General features: G+C 49.7%; 1 long non-coding RNA gene across 1 annotated transcript; it reads left to right on the top strand.

Moving 5' to 3' along the window:
* Positions 1-10,823: 10,823 nt before the first annotated feature.
* On the top strand, positions 10,824-13,074 carry LOC116990189. The gene is made up of 3 exons (XR_004416461.1): positions 10,824-10,834; positions 12,242-12,245; positions 13,021-13,074. It is a non-coding gene; the product is annotated as an uncharacterized LOC116990189 (long non-coding RNA).
* The last annotated feature ends 4,830 nt before the right edge of the window (positions 13,075-17,904 follow it).

Here is a 17,904-nt window from a genome sequence, read left to right as displayed (position 1 = left end):
CCTCGTTCAGCTCTGACATTACGAACTGGCCAACAATGGACTCAGCGGGCTCTGATCCTTTTCGTGCAGCGCTCCAGAAGCAAGAGGAGCGCATCTCGCATTACGAGGGTCAACTCTCCTCGATCGTCGCCGGGTTCCGGGATCTCGGCGAGCGTCAGCAGGGGTTCCAGGCAGACATCGGTTCACAGGTGAACACTTTAAGTTCTCGGTTTGAAGACCCGGTTACTCGGCTGAATTCTTTGTTTCCTGCTGCGGCTCCCGTCACTGCCGAGTCTGTTTCCTTGTCTGTGTCTCCAGGAGCTCCGATGGCCGCGGCTGCTGCAGCATCTCCATTCGTCCACCTGGCAAGACCGGAACACTTTTCGGGGGAATCGGAGAAATGTAGACCTTTTTTGATTCAGTGTGGACTGCATTTCGAACTTCAAGCGGCTTCCTTTCCATCAGAACGCTCAAGGGTAGCCTTTATCATCACGCACCTGTCGGGTAGGGCGGAGGCTTGGGCCACGGCGGAGTGGTCTCGGAATTCTCCTGTTTGCCAGACATCGGTCCTGTTCATGGAAGCTCTGTACCGCACGTTTGATTACTCCAATCCTGGCCGAGAGGCTTCACAGAACCTGGTCTCCATGAAACAAGGTAATCGCTCTGTTATGGATTTTGCTATTGACTTTCGAACTGTTGCTGCTAAGGGTGGATGGAATGAGGCTGCTTTGTTGGATGCTTTTCGCAATGGATTGTCTGAAGCTATCAAAGATCAATTGGCTCCTCTAACCCTGCCTTCCGACGTCGAGTCTATGATTTCCCTGGCTATCCAAATTGACGCTAGGCTCAGAGAGAGAGTTCGAGAGAGGAGATCGGCTGCAGTTCGGTCCTCCTCCCAGCAGTGGCGGCAGCGTCGCTCTTCACCTTCCAGTCGGGTCTTCTTCCCTCTCGGCCGGTCCAGTCAGCCTACAGCGCCACCTGCATCTTCGGAGGAGCCCATGCAGGTGGGACGAGCCAAACTCAGTCCGGAGGAACGGCAGCACCGCCTAAGGGAGGGGAGGTGTTTTTACTGTGGTGAACTGGGACATTTGTTGAACAGCTGTTCAGTAAAAGACAAAGCTCACCAATGAAAGAGAGGACATTGTTGAGTTGTACCGCTCCCGCTCCTATGAGCCGTTCCTCTCGTCCATTGTCGACGGTACAATTGTTGGTGCATTCCCAGTGGCACTCCCTGCAGGCTTTGGTTGATTCTGGGGCAGATGAGAACTTCATGGACATTCGTTTAGCTGATGAATTGAAGCTGGAACGTGAACAGCTTCAAGATCCTATGGAGGCTAGTGCACTGGATGGGCGCCTACTGTACAGGGTAATTCACCGAACTCAACCTGTTCAACTCATCGTGGCAGGTAATCACCTTGAGACCATCAGTTTTCATCTCCTCGACTGTCCTCTTCATCCTCTGGTTTTGGGGCTCCCTTGGCTGTCTTACCATAATCCTCACATGAACTGGGGTACTGGGGAAGTAATTTCTTGGGGGAATAACTGTAAACTCATCTATCTGCATGATTCTTCTCCTGAGTCTATGAAGGATCCGTCAAGGAGCAGTTTGCTGGGATCTTCCAGGACCACCCTCCGGCAGCCTCCCCGTTCAAGGGAGGAGGATTTTCCAGATCTCACCAAGGTTCCCTCATATTATCTAGACCTAAAGGAGGTGTTCAACAAGGCCAAGGCCACATCTCTTCCGCCGCATAGACCGTACGACTGCTGCATCGACCTTCTGCCAGGTACAGCGCCTCCTAAGGGCCATCTCTACTCCTGGTGTTCACCTGAGCGGCTCGCCATGGAAAAGTACATTGACGATGCCCTTGCTGCTGGGATCATCAGACCTTCTTCTTCACCTGCAGGAGCTGGATTCTTCTTTGTGGATAAGAAGGATGGAACACTTCGGCCCTGCATTGACTACAGATGACTCAATGACATTACTGTTAAGAACAGATACCCTCTTCCTCTTATCTCCTCTGCATTTGAACTGTTAAAATACGCTGCAGTATTCACTAAGTTAGATCTTAGAAATGCGTATCATCTGGTGAGGATAAGGGACGGGGATGAATGGAAAACTGCGTTTAACACACCCAGTGGTCATTATGAATATCTGGTCATGCCGTTTGGTCTTACTAATGCTCCAGCAGTTTTTCAAGGCATGGTTAATGATGTACTACGGGACATGCTGAACCGATTTGTGTTTGTGTACCTTGATGACATTTTGATTTTTTCTCCAGACGAGACTTCCCATGTGCAGCATGTACACCAGGTGCTAGAACGTTTTCTCCTGAATGATCTGTTTGTGAAAGCTGAGAAATGTGAATTTCATGTTAACACTGTTCAATTCCTTGGTTTTGTTGTATCACCTGCTGGTATACAGATGGACCCGAGCAAGGTCAGTGCTGTGGCCACCTGGCCTACACCCACCAGTCGTAAGCGACTTCAGGGGTTCCTTGGGTTTGCTAATTTTTATAGGAAGTTTATCCGGAACTTTAGTGTCACTGCTGCACCACTCCATGCTCTTACCTCACCCCACGTGCCTTTCTCTTGGTCCTCTCAAGCAGAAACTGCATTTATGAGACGCAAGAGGAGCTTCTCCTCAGCCCCCATCCTGGTTCACCCTGACCCGTCACTCCAGTTCGTGGTTGAGGTGGACGCCTCGGGTGTGGGCATCGGGGCCGTACTCTCACAGAAATCCCCCACAGATGGTCGATTACATCCCTGCGCTTTCCTCTCAAAGAAGCTTTCTCCTGCTGAGAGAAATTACGATGTGGGTAACCGTGAACTGTTAGCGGTTAAAACAGCCTTGGAGGAATGGAGACATTGGTTGGAGGGTACCAAGCAGCCGTTTCTAGTTTGGACAGACCACAAAAACCTGGAATACATCAAGTCAGCCGAACGCCTCAACTCGCGCCAAGCAAGGTGGGCTCTCTTCTTTAATCGATTTGATTTTGTACTGTCTTACCGCCCTGGTGCCAAGAATGGCAAACCTGATGCTCTCTCCAGACAGTTTGATCCTGACCCATCCCCTAAGGTTTCATCTCCCATTCTGCCTGCTTCCTGTTTTGTTGGGGCGGTTACTTGGGAGATTGAGAAGAGAGTTTCCGAGGCAACTGCTGGTGTTCAGTCTCCGCTAGGGTGTCCTTCTAATCGTCTGTTTGTTCCCGAGTCTCTTCGTTCACAGGTGATTCACTGGGCTCATACGTCTCGGATCTCCTGTCATCCCGGTGTCCGCCGAACCCTGTTTGTGGCCAAACAGCGGTTTTGGTGGCCTTCCATGGAGAGGGGGATTAAGGAGTACGTCGCCGCCTGCAGTATTTGTGCTCAGAACAAGACCTCCCGTCGGGCCGCCTTTGGCCTCCTGAATCCGCTGCCTGTCCCCTCACGCCCCTGGTCAGACATCTCCATGGACTTTGTCACGGGCTTGCCCTTTTCTGAAGGTAACACCTCAGTCATGACTGTAGTGGACACATTTTCTAAGATGGTCCATTTCATTGCGTTGCACAAGCTTCCCTCCGCCAAGAAGACGGCAGAGGTCATGCTGTCTCATGTTTTTCGCATTCATGGATTTCCCAGAGACATTGTGTCTGACCGGGGGCCTCAGTTCGTGTCCAGGTTTTGGAAGGAGTTTTGTTCTCTGTTGGACGCCACGGTCAGCCTTACATCTGGTTATCACCCGGAATCCAATGGACAGACTGAACGCCTTAACCAGGATTTGGAGACAGGACTGCGGTGCTTGGTGGCACAGAACCCTTCAACTTGGAGCAAACACCTTATTTGGGTGGAGTATGCACACAACACACTTCCTTGCTCATCCTCTGGTCTCTCTCCATTCCAGTGTGCCTATGGTTATCAACCGCCATTGTTCCCTGCTGTGGAGAAGGAGTCCAGTGTGCCCTCCGCTCAGGCTCTCGTCCGTCGCTGTCGCAAGGTTTGGAATGGGGCTCGTCAGATGCTGTTGCGCAGTTCTGCGCGTTACAAGAGGATGGCTGACCGTGGGAGAACGCCGGCTCCAGTATACTCGCCTGGTCAAAGGGTGTGGCTCTCCACTCGAGACTTACCTCTGAGGGTGGAATCCCGGAAGCTGGCTCCTCGTTTTGTTGGTCCTTTCCCCATATCGAAGGTCATCAATCCTGTGGCGGTTCGTCTCAAACTCCCCCGTGCCATGAAGGTCCACCCTACTTTCCATGTCTCCCGTCTGAAGCCATTTAAGAAGAGTCCTCTGGTCCCTGCCTCCACACCCCCTCCGCTCCCCCGGTTCCTTGATGGGGGTCCAGTGTTTACGGTCAGCCGGTTGCTGGGGATGCGCCAGCGTGGTCGTGGTTGTCAGTATCTTGTGGATTGGGAGGGGTATGGACCTGAGGAGCGGTCTTGGGTGCCAGCTCGCAACATATGCGACCCGGAACTTATCAGGGACTATCGGCGCCAACATCCTGAAGATCCTGGGCCGTCAGGAGCCGGCCGTGGAGGGGGGGGGGGGGGGGGGGGGGGGGGTACTGTCAGGTCTCGCGTTTGATCTAGTTTCTGTTTCTTATTGGTTTTTAGTATTAGAGTTTGCATTCTTGTTTTATTTTGGTGTCTCACATCTCCTCTTGTTTCAGGTCCCATTTCCTGTCAGGTCGTTTACCCTCATGTGATTGTTGGCCACGCCCTGATGTGTTTCACCTGTGTCTCGTTATCCCCTGCTAGTCTGTTTTTAAGCCTTTTGTGTTTTAGTTCCCATTGCCAGTTCGTGGTGTATGCTACTTGGTATCACCTCGTTCCAGCTCTCGAAATCTTGTGACCTTGTGATCTCGACCTTTGCCTGTATTTTCGACCACTGGTTCTTGCCTGCTCCTATATGGTACTGTTGCCTCTGTTTTGCCTACCTGTGTACTGACTTGGACCGATTAAACGCCGAAGACTGATCTGCCCTGTGTCTGAGCCTGCATTTGTGTCCTCCTCCTCGTTCAGCTCTGACAGCTGGGTGAAATTGCATAGACTAGGTCTGTGTACTCGAGAGTTCAGGTGTATTAGATGAGATCTCAGTGAAACACAACGTCCTTACAGGGCTCAGTGGGCTGGATGCAGGGAGGTTGTTTCCCCTGTCTGAGGGGTCTGGAGCCAGCGGACACCCTCTCAGAATGTGGGCTGGACCATTTAGGACAGAGACAAGGAGACATTACTGCACGCAGAGACTAGGCAACCTTTAGAATTCCCTGCACCAGTGGCTGTGGATTATCAGTCATTCAGTGCTCTTGGAGCCAGAGAGTCATAGTTGTACATTACAGAGTCAGGCCCTTTGGCCCATCACATGCTTGTCCACCTTTTTTGCCAGACACACTAATTCCATTAGCCCACATTAGAGCCAGAGTATTAATAATTATAATAAACATTATTTCAGCCTCAAGGTCCAGACAAGGGACAACATTACATAAAAATACATTGCATATAACAACACCATAAAGTACATATAACATCTTAGTATATCACATAAAACCAATAGATGCTATGTATTAAAAACAACACAATAGATGATTTAAAATCCAGAATAAAAAGAAAGACCAGTGTCCTCCAACGAGACAGCGATACCATTGTCTCCACAACTGGGATTGGTAGCGTGTAGTGCTAAACCTTATGTTTGACAAGGACACGATAAATACATGTTTAGAGCCATTTATCCTGCAAATGAATTTATACATAGGATTTCTTAGGATAGCTTCTAAAGTACTGACTCCTGCAGCCACAAACATGTTACTAGCACTACACCATCTAGGTTTCCTTAGCATTGTTCTCATGACATCATTATAACTATATAACCATATAACCATATAACAATTACAGCACGGAAACAGGCCAGCTCGGCCCTACAAGTCCGTGCCGAACAACTTTTTTTCACTTAGTCCCACCTGCCTGCACTCATACCATAACCCTCCATTCCCTTCTCATCCATATGCCTATCCAATTTATTTTTAAATTATACCAACGAACCTGCCGCCACCACTTCCACTGGAAGCTCATTCCACACCGCTACCACTCTCTGAGCAAAGAAGTTCCCCCTCATGTTACCCCTAAACTTCTGTCCCTTAATTCTGAAGTCATGTCCTCTTGTTTGAATCTTCCATATTCTCAAAGGGAAAAGCGTGTCCACATCAACTCTGTCTATCCATCTCATCATTTTAAAGACATTTATCAAGTCCCCCCTTAACCTTCTGCGCTCCAGAGAATAAAGATCTAACTTATTCAACCTTTCTCTGTAACTTAGTTGTTGAAACCCAGGCAACATTCTAGTAAATCTCCTCTGTACTCTCTCTATTTTGTTGACATCATTCCTATAATTGGACGACCAAAATTGTACACCATACTCCAGATTTGGTCTCACCAATGGCTTGTACAATTTTAACATTACATCCCAGCTTCTATACTCAATGCTCTGATTTATAAAGGCTAGCACACCAAAAGCTTTCTTTACCACCCTATCTATATGAGATTCCACCTTCAAGGAACTGTGCACTGTTATTCCCAGATCCCTCTGTTCAACTGTATTCTTCAATTCCCTACCATTGACCATGTACGTCCTATTTTGATTTGTCCTGCCAAGGTGTAGCACCTCACATTTATCAGCATTAAACTCCATCTGCCATCTTTCAGCCCATTCTTCCAAATGGCCTAAATCACTCTGTAGACTTTGGAAATCCTCTTCATTATCCACAACACCCCCTATCTTGGTATAATCTGCATACTTACTAATCCAATTTACCACACCTTCATCCAGATCATTGATGTACATGGCACACTACAAAGGACCCAACACAGATCCCTGAGGCACCCCATTAGTCACCTGCCTCCAACGCGACAAACAGCCATCCACCATTACCCACTGGCTTCTCCCATTCAGCCACTGTTGAATCCATCTTGCTACTCCTGCATTTATACCCAACAGTTGAACCTTCTTAACCAACCTTCCATGAGGAACCTTGTCAACGGCCTTACTAAAGTCCATATAGACAACATCCACTGCTTTACCCTCGTCAATTTCCCTAGTAACCTCTTCAAAAAATTCAAGAAGATTAGTCAAACATGAACTTCCAGGCACAAATCAATGTTGACTGTTCCTAATCAGATCCTGTTTATCCAGATGCTTATATATATTATCTCTAAGCATCTTTTCCATTAATTTGCCCATCACTGAAGTCAAACTAACAGGTCTATAATTGCTAGGTTTACTCTTAGAACCCTTTTTAAACAATGGAACAACATGCGCAGTACGCCAATCCTCCAGGACTATTCCCGTTTCTAATGACATTTGAAATATTTCTATCACAGCCCCGGCTATTTCTACACTAACTTCTCTCAATGTCATAGGGAATATCCTGTATGGACCTGGAGACTTATCCACTTTTATATTTTTCAAAGGTGTCAGTACTTCTTTTACTTTGAAACTCATAGTATCCATAGCTACTCTACTAGTTTCCCTTACCTCACATAATTGAATATCCTTCTCCTTGGTGAATACCGAAGAAAATAAATTGTTCAATATCTCCCCCATCTCTTTTGGCTCTGCAGATGGCTGTCCACTCTGTCTCTCCAATGGACACATGTTATCCCTCGTTATCCTTTTGCTATTAATATAGCTGTAGAAACCCTTTGGATTTACTTTCACCTTACTTGCCAAAGCAACCTCATATCTTCTTTTAGCTTTTTCTAATTTCTTTCTTAAGATTATTTTGACATTCCTTATACTCCTCAAGCACCTAATTTACTTAATGCTGCCTATAATTATTGTAGTTCTCCCTCTTTTTCCGAACATGATGTCCAATTTCCCTTGAAAACCTGGGCTCCTTCCAATTTTTACAGTTTCCTTTCAACCGAACAGGAACATAAAGATTCTGTACTCTTAAAACGTCCCCTTTAAATGTCTGAGTATCGGAAGAGGGCGAGACGGACCGAGACCCGGAGGAGTCTCCCTGACACGGGTAAGAGGTTTACGGACAGGTCGTGTGCGCTGGGATCGGAGGGATTCACATCGGGGAGACGTTACTGGGAGGTGGAGGTGGCGGGGAGTCGGTACTGGAGTCTGGGAGTCGCCGCAGCATCTGTGGAGAGGAAGAGACTGGTCACACTGACCCCAGAGACTGGAGTATGGAGGATCAGGCGGCGGGATGACGTGTTTGATGTACTCAACGACCCTCCATCCTCTCTCCCCGCCCGTCCCATCCCCAGGAGGGTGGGAGTTTATCTGAGTTACGTTTTACGACGCGGCCACCAAGTCCCATCTCTACACCTTCACTGGGAATAAATTCACGGAGAAATGTTATCCTTTCATTCTGGACGTTGGATGGAAACTGGCTGAGAATCTGCTCCGGTTCCGCTCCGGGTGTGTAAAAGCGTCGGTCCAGGGACCGGCGCCAGGTGCCGGGCTCAGGGGCTGTGGGGATGAAACCCGGTGGACAACAGGTCGGCGCTGAACGGCTCCCATTTAATCACAAATTGAACTGACAGCATGTATAGTGCCTTCCCCCTCACCTCATTCCAGGGATCACAGCCGTCCGTCCAAACGAGACAGAGGTTCACGGTCACCTCATTTACTGCACCCTGTATTCCTGGTGAGGCCCGGTGCACATTCGTGTGAATGTCCAGAGTCACCGACTATTTGGCTGAACACTTGCACTCGGTCCGCCAAGGGTTGCCGGATATCAACCATTTTAACGCCTCTTCCCATTTCCACGTTGACGTATCTGTTCTGGGTCTTCTCCGTTGCCAGAGTGAGGTCATAAACAAACTGGAGGAACAGTACTTCATGTTCACATGGTAGCTCACAACCCGATGGTATGAATACTGAACTCTGCAACCTCAGATAACGAACGACCCTCCCTTCTTCCCCCTATCCTATCTCCCCCTCTTTCCCGTGCGTCCCACGGAGACTCATACATATTTCTCCGCGGCCCCTCTCTTAGACCGTATTCCTTCAATCCTTTTATCTCACATTTTTTTGTCTCTAACCACTGCCCCAACATCTGCCTCTCGGAGATCCCCTTATTCTGGCCTTCCTCCATCCCTGCACCCCCACCACCAGAATCAGTCTGATAGGCTCCGGAACCGTCAACGTTCTCTAGAGGTGCTCTATGAACCATTGAGGTAACTTAGCATATTATGTCGTTTTTAAATTTACATTAGAATGTCAGTTCTATTCGTCCTGCTTTAAGGGCACCATCAAACTGGAAATGATGTAACAAAGATTAGATACTTAAAAACATATAAAACAGGTGTAGGGGTAGGCCATTTGTCCCTTCGAGCCAGCACCACCAATCAATATGATCATGGCTCATCATGCAAAATCAATACCCCGTTCGTGCTTTCTCCCCATATCCCTTGATTCCGTTAAGCCTAAGAGCTGTATCTAACTCTCTTTTGAATACATCCAGTGAATTAGCCTCCACTGCCTTCTTAGGCAGAGAATTCCACAGATAGACACTGGGTGAAAAAGCTTTTCCTCATCTCAGTCCTAAATGGCCTACACCTTATTTGTAAATTGTGACCCCTGGTTCTGGTCTCCCCCAACATCGGGAATATTCTAGCCTGTCTAACCACTTAAGAATGGTATATGTTTCTATAAGATTCCCTCTCGTCCTTCTCAATTCCAGTGAATATAAGCCAAATCGATCCATTGTTTCATCATATGTCAGTCCCACCATCCCAGGTATTAACCTGGTGAACCAACCCTGCACTCCCTCTACTGCAAGAAAGCCCTCCCTCAAATTAGGAGATCAAAACTGCTCAAAATACTCCAGGCGTGGTCTCAACAGGGCCATGTACCTCTGCAGTAGGACCTGGTTGCGTCTATACTCATTCCTCCCGCAATGATTGGTAAGGATTTTAACGGATCTGGGGGCATTTGAGCTCGAAGGATCGGTTTGATTGGCTAGATCACCGTCACCTGCTGGGTGGATGGGTGGCGGACGGGTGAATTTAAAGACGTTTCAACGATCACCAGAGAGACGGTAATTCCAATAACCGATTTTCCCCAGTGGCATGATGGGTGTAAAATAATAGGGCACCGGTTTAAGGAGAGAATGGGGAGACTGAGGGCCGTGAATGGCAAGCATTCCAATGGGCGGTAGAGAGATAGAACGAACTGCCAGAAGAAGATCAGGCACGGGTATAAATACTACAGGCTGTCTTTCATCGGAAGGTAGACACAAAAAGCTGGAGTAGCAGCGGGCCAGACCGCATCTCTGGAAAAAAGGAATAGGTGACTTTTCGGGTCGAGACCCTTCAAGTTATCATCAATAGGAACAAAGAAAACTGTACACGTTTTACCTCGCTTTATAGCATAGGTTTCTCTCCACAGCGTGTTTAACGAAAAGAGGCGATCAAAATGCACTAGATACATTGAATGTCCCTTTGTTGAATATGGATAATTCGTACGACCAGTAACATCCACTAGAACCGAATAGAAACACCGTGTTTATGCTTTGTGCCTCTATTACAACATTTAAAATAAAGCCAACTCCCTTTGGACCGTAGAGCTTGCTTTTAAACTCTGTTTGTGAATGTCCCTGACTGCAAATTGACTTCTTCTGCCTTTCAGTTAGTATCCGTGGCTCATTGTGTAATGCAAGCGGGCTGTTGCTGTACGCACTCGATCTTGGAGGGAATATTCCATTTCCGATGCGCAAACAGAGGTAGTGGATAGACGAAGTAGCCGATGGCGTCCGCGGGCTTGGAATGGACTTTGGTTTCTCGCGTTTTCTCTGAGACAGAGACGGCGAGAAAGTGAAGGAAAGAGCCAGAACTCGAGCAGAGGAAAGTGGGATCTGGTTGGAAACTGGCAGTGAGGGAGATGAAGCGTTAAAACGGTGAACGAGAGCAGGAAGCAGCACCGATACAGACAGAGCACCGACACAGTCTGAAGAAGGATCTCCACCTGGAACGTTGCCTATTTCCATCGCTCCATAGATGTTGCCTCACCAGCTGAGATTCTCTAGTATTTTTGTCTACCATTGATACAGACATGATGTACCTGAGATAGAAAGAGGTGGGTGAGGGGTCTGGCGGCGACTGAAACAAGGAATGATCTACGTATTCTACAGATAGACAGGCAGAGCCTGAGCACAACGGGCTCCCACCTGAAACGGGGAATTCGGTTTGAACCCATTCTTCCAAAGATTCGATCAGAAGAAAATGATTATGTTGTGTGGAGGGAGAGCAAATGCTGCAAACACGCTAGAAATCCACTGAATCTGCGGACTTTCGGACCAGCCGCCCGCGGCTGCTGCTGAATCCGTGGGAAGGGAGATTGTTTCAATCTTTATATTTTCACAAAATTAATTTCTGTTCCGTTGCCGGATGCGATTAACGCGTTTAAATGAACGGATCGACGGACAGCTCTGATTTCAGTTGCTGTTTATTTCACTCTTCCCACATTTACATTCCACCTGGTTTTATTTCCGCGCTCACTGGGGTTTCACGACGCGGAATTTGGGGATTAAATGGGAGGGGAGGTGAGTGCATCAAACTCGCCGACCCACCCCCGCCCGATGCTCCAGACTCCAGTCTCCGGGTTCAGTATGATACTCACTTCCTCTCCACAGACTCTGCGGCGACTCCCAGACTCCACCACTGCCTCCCCGCCACATCCACCTCCCATTAATGTCTCCCCGATGTGAATCCGTCCGATCCCAGCACACACCGACTGTCGGTAAACCTCTTCCCGGAGTCAGGTAAACTCATCCCGGTCTCGGTCCATCTCACCCTCTTCCGATCCTCAGACACTTCGAGCACCGGATGCACTCTTTCCACATCCAGGGTGACGGAGACTGGGGAGAGAAGCAGAGAATCAGAGAGTCCCTGGGGGTCGGGGGGAGACTCGGCAGCGCGGCCCCTGGACCGTGGGAGAAGCCGCTCGGCCTCAGGCACAGGCGGGCGGACAACTGCAACCTTGCCCGGGTATTTGACCCCAACCACATCTGGTGGACAACAGACATCGTTCCCGCAGTTTTTATCCAGGAATGGAGAGGGGAATTTCGTGAGGTGGGGAGGGTGGACGAGTGCGGAGAGTGGGGAGGATTGCGAGATTGCGGTGGGGATGGAGAAATGAAGCGGTCTATACAGATATGGAGGCAGATCGGAGCAAGATGGTTGGATTGACAAATTGGAAGTATAAATATGGAATTGAAGGGGAAGTGAGTACAGGAAAATTTACAAAATACTCCCAAATTAATGGGAAGGAAAGTTCCAGAAGGGTTAGGAGAGTACGGTCAGGGCCAATTGTGAGCGGTGCGAGAGGGGAGGTGAATACCAAAGTCAAAATGTTCTATATGAATGCGCGAAGTATAAGAAATAAAGTGGATGAGCTTGAGGCTCAGTTAGAAATAGGCAAGTATGATGTTGAGGGAATTACAGAGACATGGCTGCAAGAGGGCCAGGGCTGGGAACTGAATATTCAAGGGTATACCTCATATCGAAAAGACAGACAGGTGGGCAGAGCGGATGGGGTAGCTCTGTTGATGAGGTATGAAATTCAGTCCCTGGCATTGAAACAGGAGATGTGGAGTCAGTGTGGATAAAACTAAGCAACCGTAAGGGTAAAAATAACCAAATGGCGTCTGTCTACACGCCCCCAAACAGTAGCCTGGATATAGGGTGCAAGTTTAATCAAGAGTTAAAATTGGCATGTCGTACACGTAATGTTTCGGTTGTGACGGGAGGTTTCTAAATGCAGGTAGACTGTGAAAATCAGGTTGGTACTGGACCCCGAGAAAGGGAGTTTGTGGAGTGCCTCCGTGAGGGATTCTTAGAGCAGTGTGTACTGGAGCCGACCAGGGAGAAGGCAATTCTGGATTTAGTGTTGTGTAATGAAACGGATTTGATAAGGGAACTTGAGGTTAAGGAGCCATTAGGAGAAAGTGACCATAATATGGTAAGTTTTAATCTACAATTAGAGAAGGATAAAACAAGTGTCCGTGTTATAGTTGAAAAAAGAGGACTATGGGGCCTTGAGGGTAGAGCAGGTCAAAGTTGACGGGAAAGATGCCCGAGCAGGGATGACATTGGAACGACAATGTAGGGCTCGAAATTAACGTTTGCCCGGGTGCCATTGATCACTCAACGCGCCGCCGGGCAACCTAAACGGCGAGTCATTTTGCCTGGCTTGGCAACCAGATACTGGTTTGTACCGAAGATAGACACACACAACTGGAGTAACTCCGCGGGTCAGGCAGCATCTCTGGAGAAAAGCAACGCGACGTTTTGTGTCGGCGGTGACGGCTGTATTGCTTGGGAAAGGTACTAGATGCGGGGTGGCAAAGGGTCGAAGCGAATGATTGGCCGCGAGCAGCGGCTCCATCTACTCCTCCTCCTCCTGATAGCCTCATTCCTGCACGCCGAGGCCGGGAGGAGGGAAGGAGGGGGCCTCGGCGTGCGGAAGGGTTTGTTTTGAAAGTGCGCCGTTAGCTGGTTTGCATGCAGCGACCGCTATCAGAGAGGAGGAGGTGATGAAGCCGCTGCTGCTGCTGTGCGGGACCCGTCATTCGCTCCGACACTTCTGAATCAGCTGCACCATAGATCCTTTAGCTATAGGATCTTTGAGCTGCATCGCTTGGCCCCGCACCTTGGCTGGCGGAGGAGGGAGGCGGTGGCGAGGAAATCCCAACGGCCAAGGTAGCGGGGCGATGTTGTCCGAGGAGCGCTGACCTTCCTTCCTCCATACCTCGCCCCCATTCTCTCTCTCTCTCTCGCTCTCTCTCTTGTACGCCCCCTCCACCCCCGCCTTATCCTGGGATCCCTCCTCTACATCCAGCACTGATTCCCATTCCCGCCTCTATTCTGTTCTCACTGATATGCCCTCTGCTCCCCTCCCCATCTACTCCCCAATCTATTCATCCTGCGCTGATCACCCTATCCACTTCACTTTGATTCTCCTGCCACCCCCCCCCCCCATCCAACCTGTACTGATTCCCCAATTCACCCTGTGCTTACCCCTTTCCCATCCATCCTACAATTCTCCTCCATCCATCCTGTATTGATCCCCCATCCATCCTGTACTAATCCACGCATTCATCCCGTACTGACCCACCCTCCATTTACCCTACACCTTCCCCTCAATCATCCTTTAGTGATCTCCCATTCATCCTGCACAGACCCTCCGATTCACACTGTTCTGATCCCACCCCCCATTCATCCTGCCCTGATCCCCCCCCCCTCCATCCTGTACTGATCCTCCCATTCAAGAAGAATGGGGGGAACAGTCTGAAGAAGGGTCGCGACCCGAAACGTTGCCTATTTCCTTCGCCCCATAGATGCTGCCTCAACCGCTAAGTTTCTCCAGCTCTTTTGTCTACCCCATCCATCCCGTAATTCAACATTACTGACATCCCCCGTGCGCACTCCTCACAATGTTACCTACTCCAACCAACACGTACTAATTCACCTGCCTCAATCCATCCATTCTGCACCGACTGCCATCTAACCCCCTCCCTAATCCCCGCCATCTATCCACCCACACTGATTCACACACACACCCCTCCCTGACCCTATTGTCCTGGAAATGCCTTCAGAGCGAACATTGACTACGTTGCATAACCGAATGTAATCAGATGTGTTTTAATTCTCAATGTTATTATTTGTTTTAATCCATAAAGATGGATTAATTAAAGTGTGTACACGTGAACCATTAAAACCGCAGTGTTCGATTGTCACTGACACGTTATTACATTATTCATTTTAACGGCAAATCAATGCCCTTAATATGGAATATCAGTACTGTAGTTATTTAATGAGCAGCATTCACAACTATACGTACGCATATATGTTACCATGGTTCAGGATTTATTGACACAGGTTGATCATACGTTGAATAATACAACCACATTTTGTTTTGGAAGTGGAAAGAACTAATATAAATTGCATTCATTGCAAAGTGTAAAAAGAATTGAGATACTGTCTTATAATTTTGCTGCATGTCATTGTGGGATATATCATGTTTTGATTGGTGAATGTTTAGTTTGTGCCTTTATTTGAAGCAGAAATAATATGTGAATGCTTCATTGAGTATAATTCCGACTGGTAACTACACAATTCGGCCGAGCACATTATCGCACGCGTCATGCAAGCTATCTCAAATGACTACCTAAACTGTCATTTGGCAACCGAAAAAGCTGCCAAAGTTGCCCGGCTGGCAACAGGGACAAAGGGTTAAGCGAGAGTCCTGGCCTCAGGGGCGAGGGTGAAGAGTAGGAGCGGGAGCGGAGAGAGGGTGATGGGAGAGGGGAGGTAAGAGGAATAGGGAGAGGACGAGGGAGAAGAGGAGGGGCAGTGGGATGAGAGAGGTGGGAGGGGGAGGGGGGAGGGGGGAGGGGGGAGGGGGGAGGGGGAGGGGGGAGGGGGGAGTGGAGATGGGGAGTGGAGGGGTAGAGCAGAGAAGGGTAAGGAAGTTGGGGGGGAGGGAGGGAGAGGGGGTGGGGAGAGGGGGAGATGAGAGGGGGGGAGAGGGGTGAGGGGATGAGGAGAGGGCAGGGAGAGGGGGAGGGCACAAGGGATGGAAGGGCAGAGGTTGAGGAAGGGGAAGGAGAGGGGAGGGGTAGATGGGGAGGAGAGAGAGGGTGAAGATAGGAGGGGAGGGGGGAGAGGGGGCGAGAGGGAGAGGAGTGTGATGGGGAGAGAATGGGAGGGGGGAGGGAGTTGAGGAGGGAGGGGAAGAGCGGGAGGGGAGAGTGGTGTTATAGAGGAGAGAGGGGTGGGAGGCAGAGGGGGAGGAGAGGGGGAGGTGGCAGAGGGGAGGGGATGGAGTGGGGGTGAGGGGTAGTAGAGGGAGTGGGGGGAGGGAGGGGAGATGGGGGTAGATGGGAGCCGGGAGAGGGGGTGGTAGATAAGGGGGAAGGGAGGGTAGTAGGGGACAGGGGGGTTGGGAGAGCGGGAAGGGGGGAAGGGGGGAGGGGGGAGGAGAAAGAAGTGGAGAGAGGAGGGATAGGAGAGGGAAGAGTGATGGGGAAGAAAGCGGGAGGGGAAGGTAGAGCGGCGGAGGGGAGAGGTGAAAGGGAGAGTAGGAGGGAGAGGGGGAGGGGAGAGGGGCGAGGTAGAAGAGGAGGGGAGGAGGGTAGAGCGGGAGGGGGAGAGGGCGCGAGGAGAGGGGGAGTGGGAGAGGGAGTGGGTGTAGGGGAGGGAGGGGAGATGGGGAGGGGAGATGGGGAGGGGAGAGGGGCAGGGGGAGGGAGAGAGGGGAGGGTAGACAGGAGGAGCGTAGGAAGGGGGAGGGTCGAGAGGGGAAGGTAGAGAGGGGGTAGGGAGTGGGAGGGTAGACAGGGGGAGGGTAGGGAGGGGGAGAGCAGGAGAGCGGAAGAGGGGAAGGGGAGAGGGGGGAGGGGTGAGGAGGGGGGAGAGAGGCGAGGTTAGCGAATGCAGGGGGCATGGATGACGATAAAAGGGGTAGAGCATAGAAGGATGGGGGAGACGATAAGAGTTAAGGGGACACGGATGTGTGTGGAGGGGGTAAGTGGGGAGGGGAGAGGGGACAAGGGTTGAGTTGGCGGGGTCAAAGGGGGGAGGGGATGAGGAGACGGTGGCAGGGGAGTGGACAAATGCGAGGTTCATGAACCTCAACCCCTCTCACCTCTTATCCCTGGCATTAAACCAATGGCCTTTGGTTGAGTTTGGAGATACAGTGCGCAAACAGGCCCTTCGGCCCACCAAGTTCTCACCGACCAGTGATCCCCGCACACTAACACGATCCTACACACACGGGGGACAATTTTGAGCAATTAACCAATTAACCAAGCCAATTAACATTCAAATGTGTATGTTTATGGATTGTGGGAGGTCCTGGAGAAAATCCACGTAGTTCACGGGGAGAACGTACGAACTCCACACAGACAGCACCCGTAGTCAGGATTGAACCCGGGTCTCTGGCTCTGTAAGGCAGCAATTCTACCGCTGCGCCACCGTGCCGCCCGGTGGAGAAAGGTTCTGGAGAAGAGTTTCCGATGATCCTTGGGGCCTTTTGGAAACGAAATAATTAACCAGGGCAGATCCAAATAGCAGTAGTTGAAGTTTATTGTCGCATCTACAAGTACGGAGAGGTACAGCTACAATGGCATTGCTTGCTGCAGCGTCACACACACATTGACTCACACAAGGCACAAAACACAATTATACATCAACTGAACATTACACAAGAAGGAAGATGGGCAGAAGTACAATTAGAAAACGACATCAACTCCACAGTAGTGCAAGAGGTGTGTGTTGGTGATGTGTGGTGGAGGTAGCGTTAGGGTCCCTGTGTCTAACACACAGCGGCTCACTTGTACAAAGATCTCCAGTGAACTGGTCATACATGACCTCCCGGTCACGGGTCACGGGCGTTGCTGTAACCCCCCCCCCCCCCCATGGCCGTGTTGACCCTCACGATGTAACCATATAACCATATAACAATTACAGCACGGAAACAGGCCATCTCGGCCCTACAAGTCCGTGCCGGACAACTTTTTTCCCTTAGTCCCACCTGCCTGCACTCATACCATAACCCTCCATTCCCTTCTCATCCATATGCCTATCCAACTTATTTTTAAATGATACCAACGAACCTGCCGCCACCACTTCCACTGGAAGCTCATTGCACACCGCTACCACTCTCTGAGTAAAGAAGTTCCCCCTCATGTTACCCCTAAACTTCTGTCCCTTAATTCTGAAGTCATGTCCTCTTGTTTGAAACTTCCCTATTCTCAAAGGGAAAAGCTTGATCACATCAACACCGTCTATCCCTCTCATCATTTTAAATACCTCTATCAAGTCCCCCCTTAACCTTCTGCGCTCCAGAGAATAAAGACCTAACTTATTCAACCTATCTCTGTAACTTAGTTGTTGAAACCCAGGCAACATTCTAGTAAATCTCCTCTATTTTATTGACAT

This window comes from Amblyraja radiata, chromosome 30 (genome assembly GCF_010909765.2).
Source record: "Amblyraja radiata isolate CabotCenter1 chromosome 30, sAmbRad1.1.pri, whole genome shotgun sequence".
In the NCBI taxonomy this organism is placed as follows: domain Eukaryota; kingdom Metazoa; phylum Chordata; class Chondrichthyes; order Rajiformes; family Rajidae; genus Amblyraja; species Amblyraja radiata.
The sequence above is the reverse complement of the archived record's forward strand: the minus strand, read 5'-3'. Positions and strand labels throughout refer to the sequence as shown.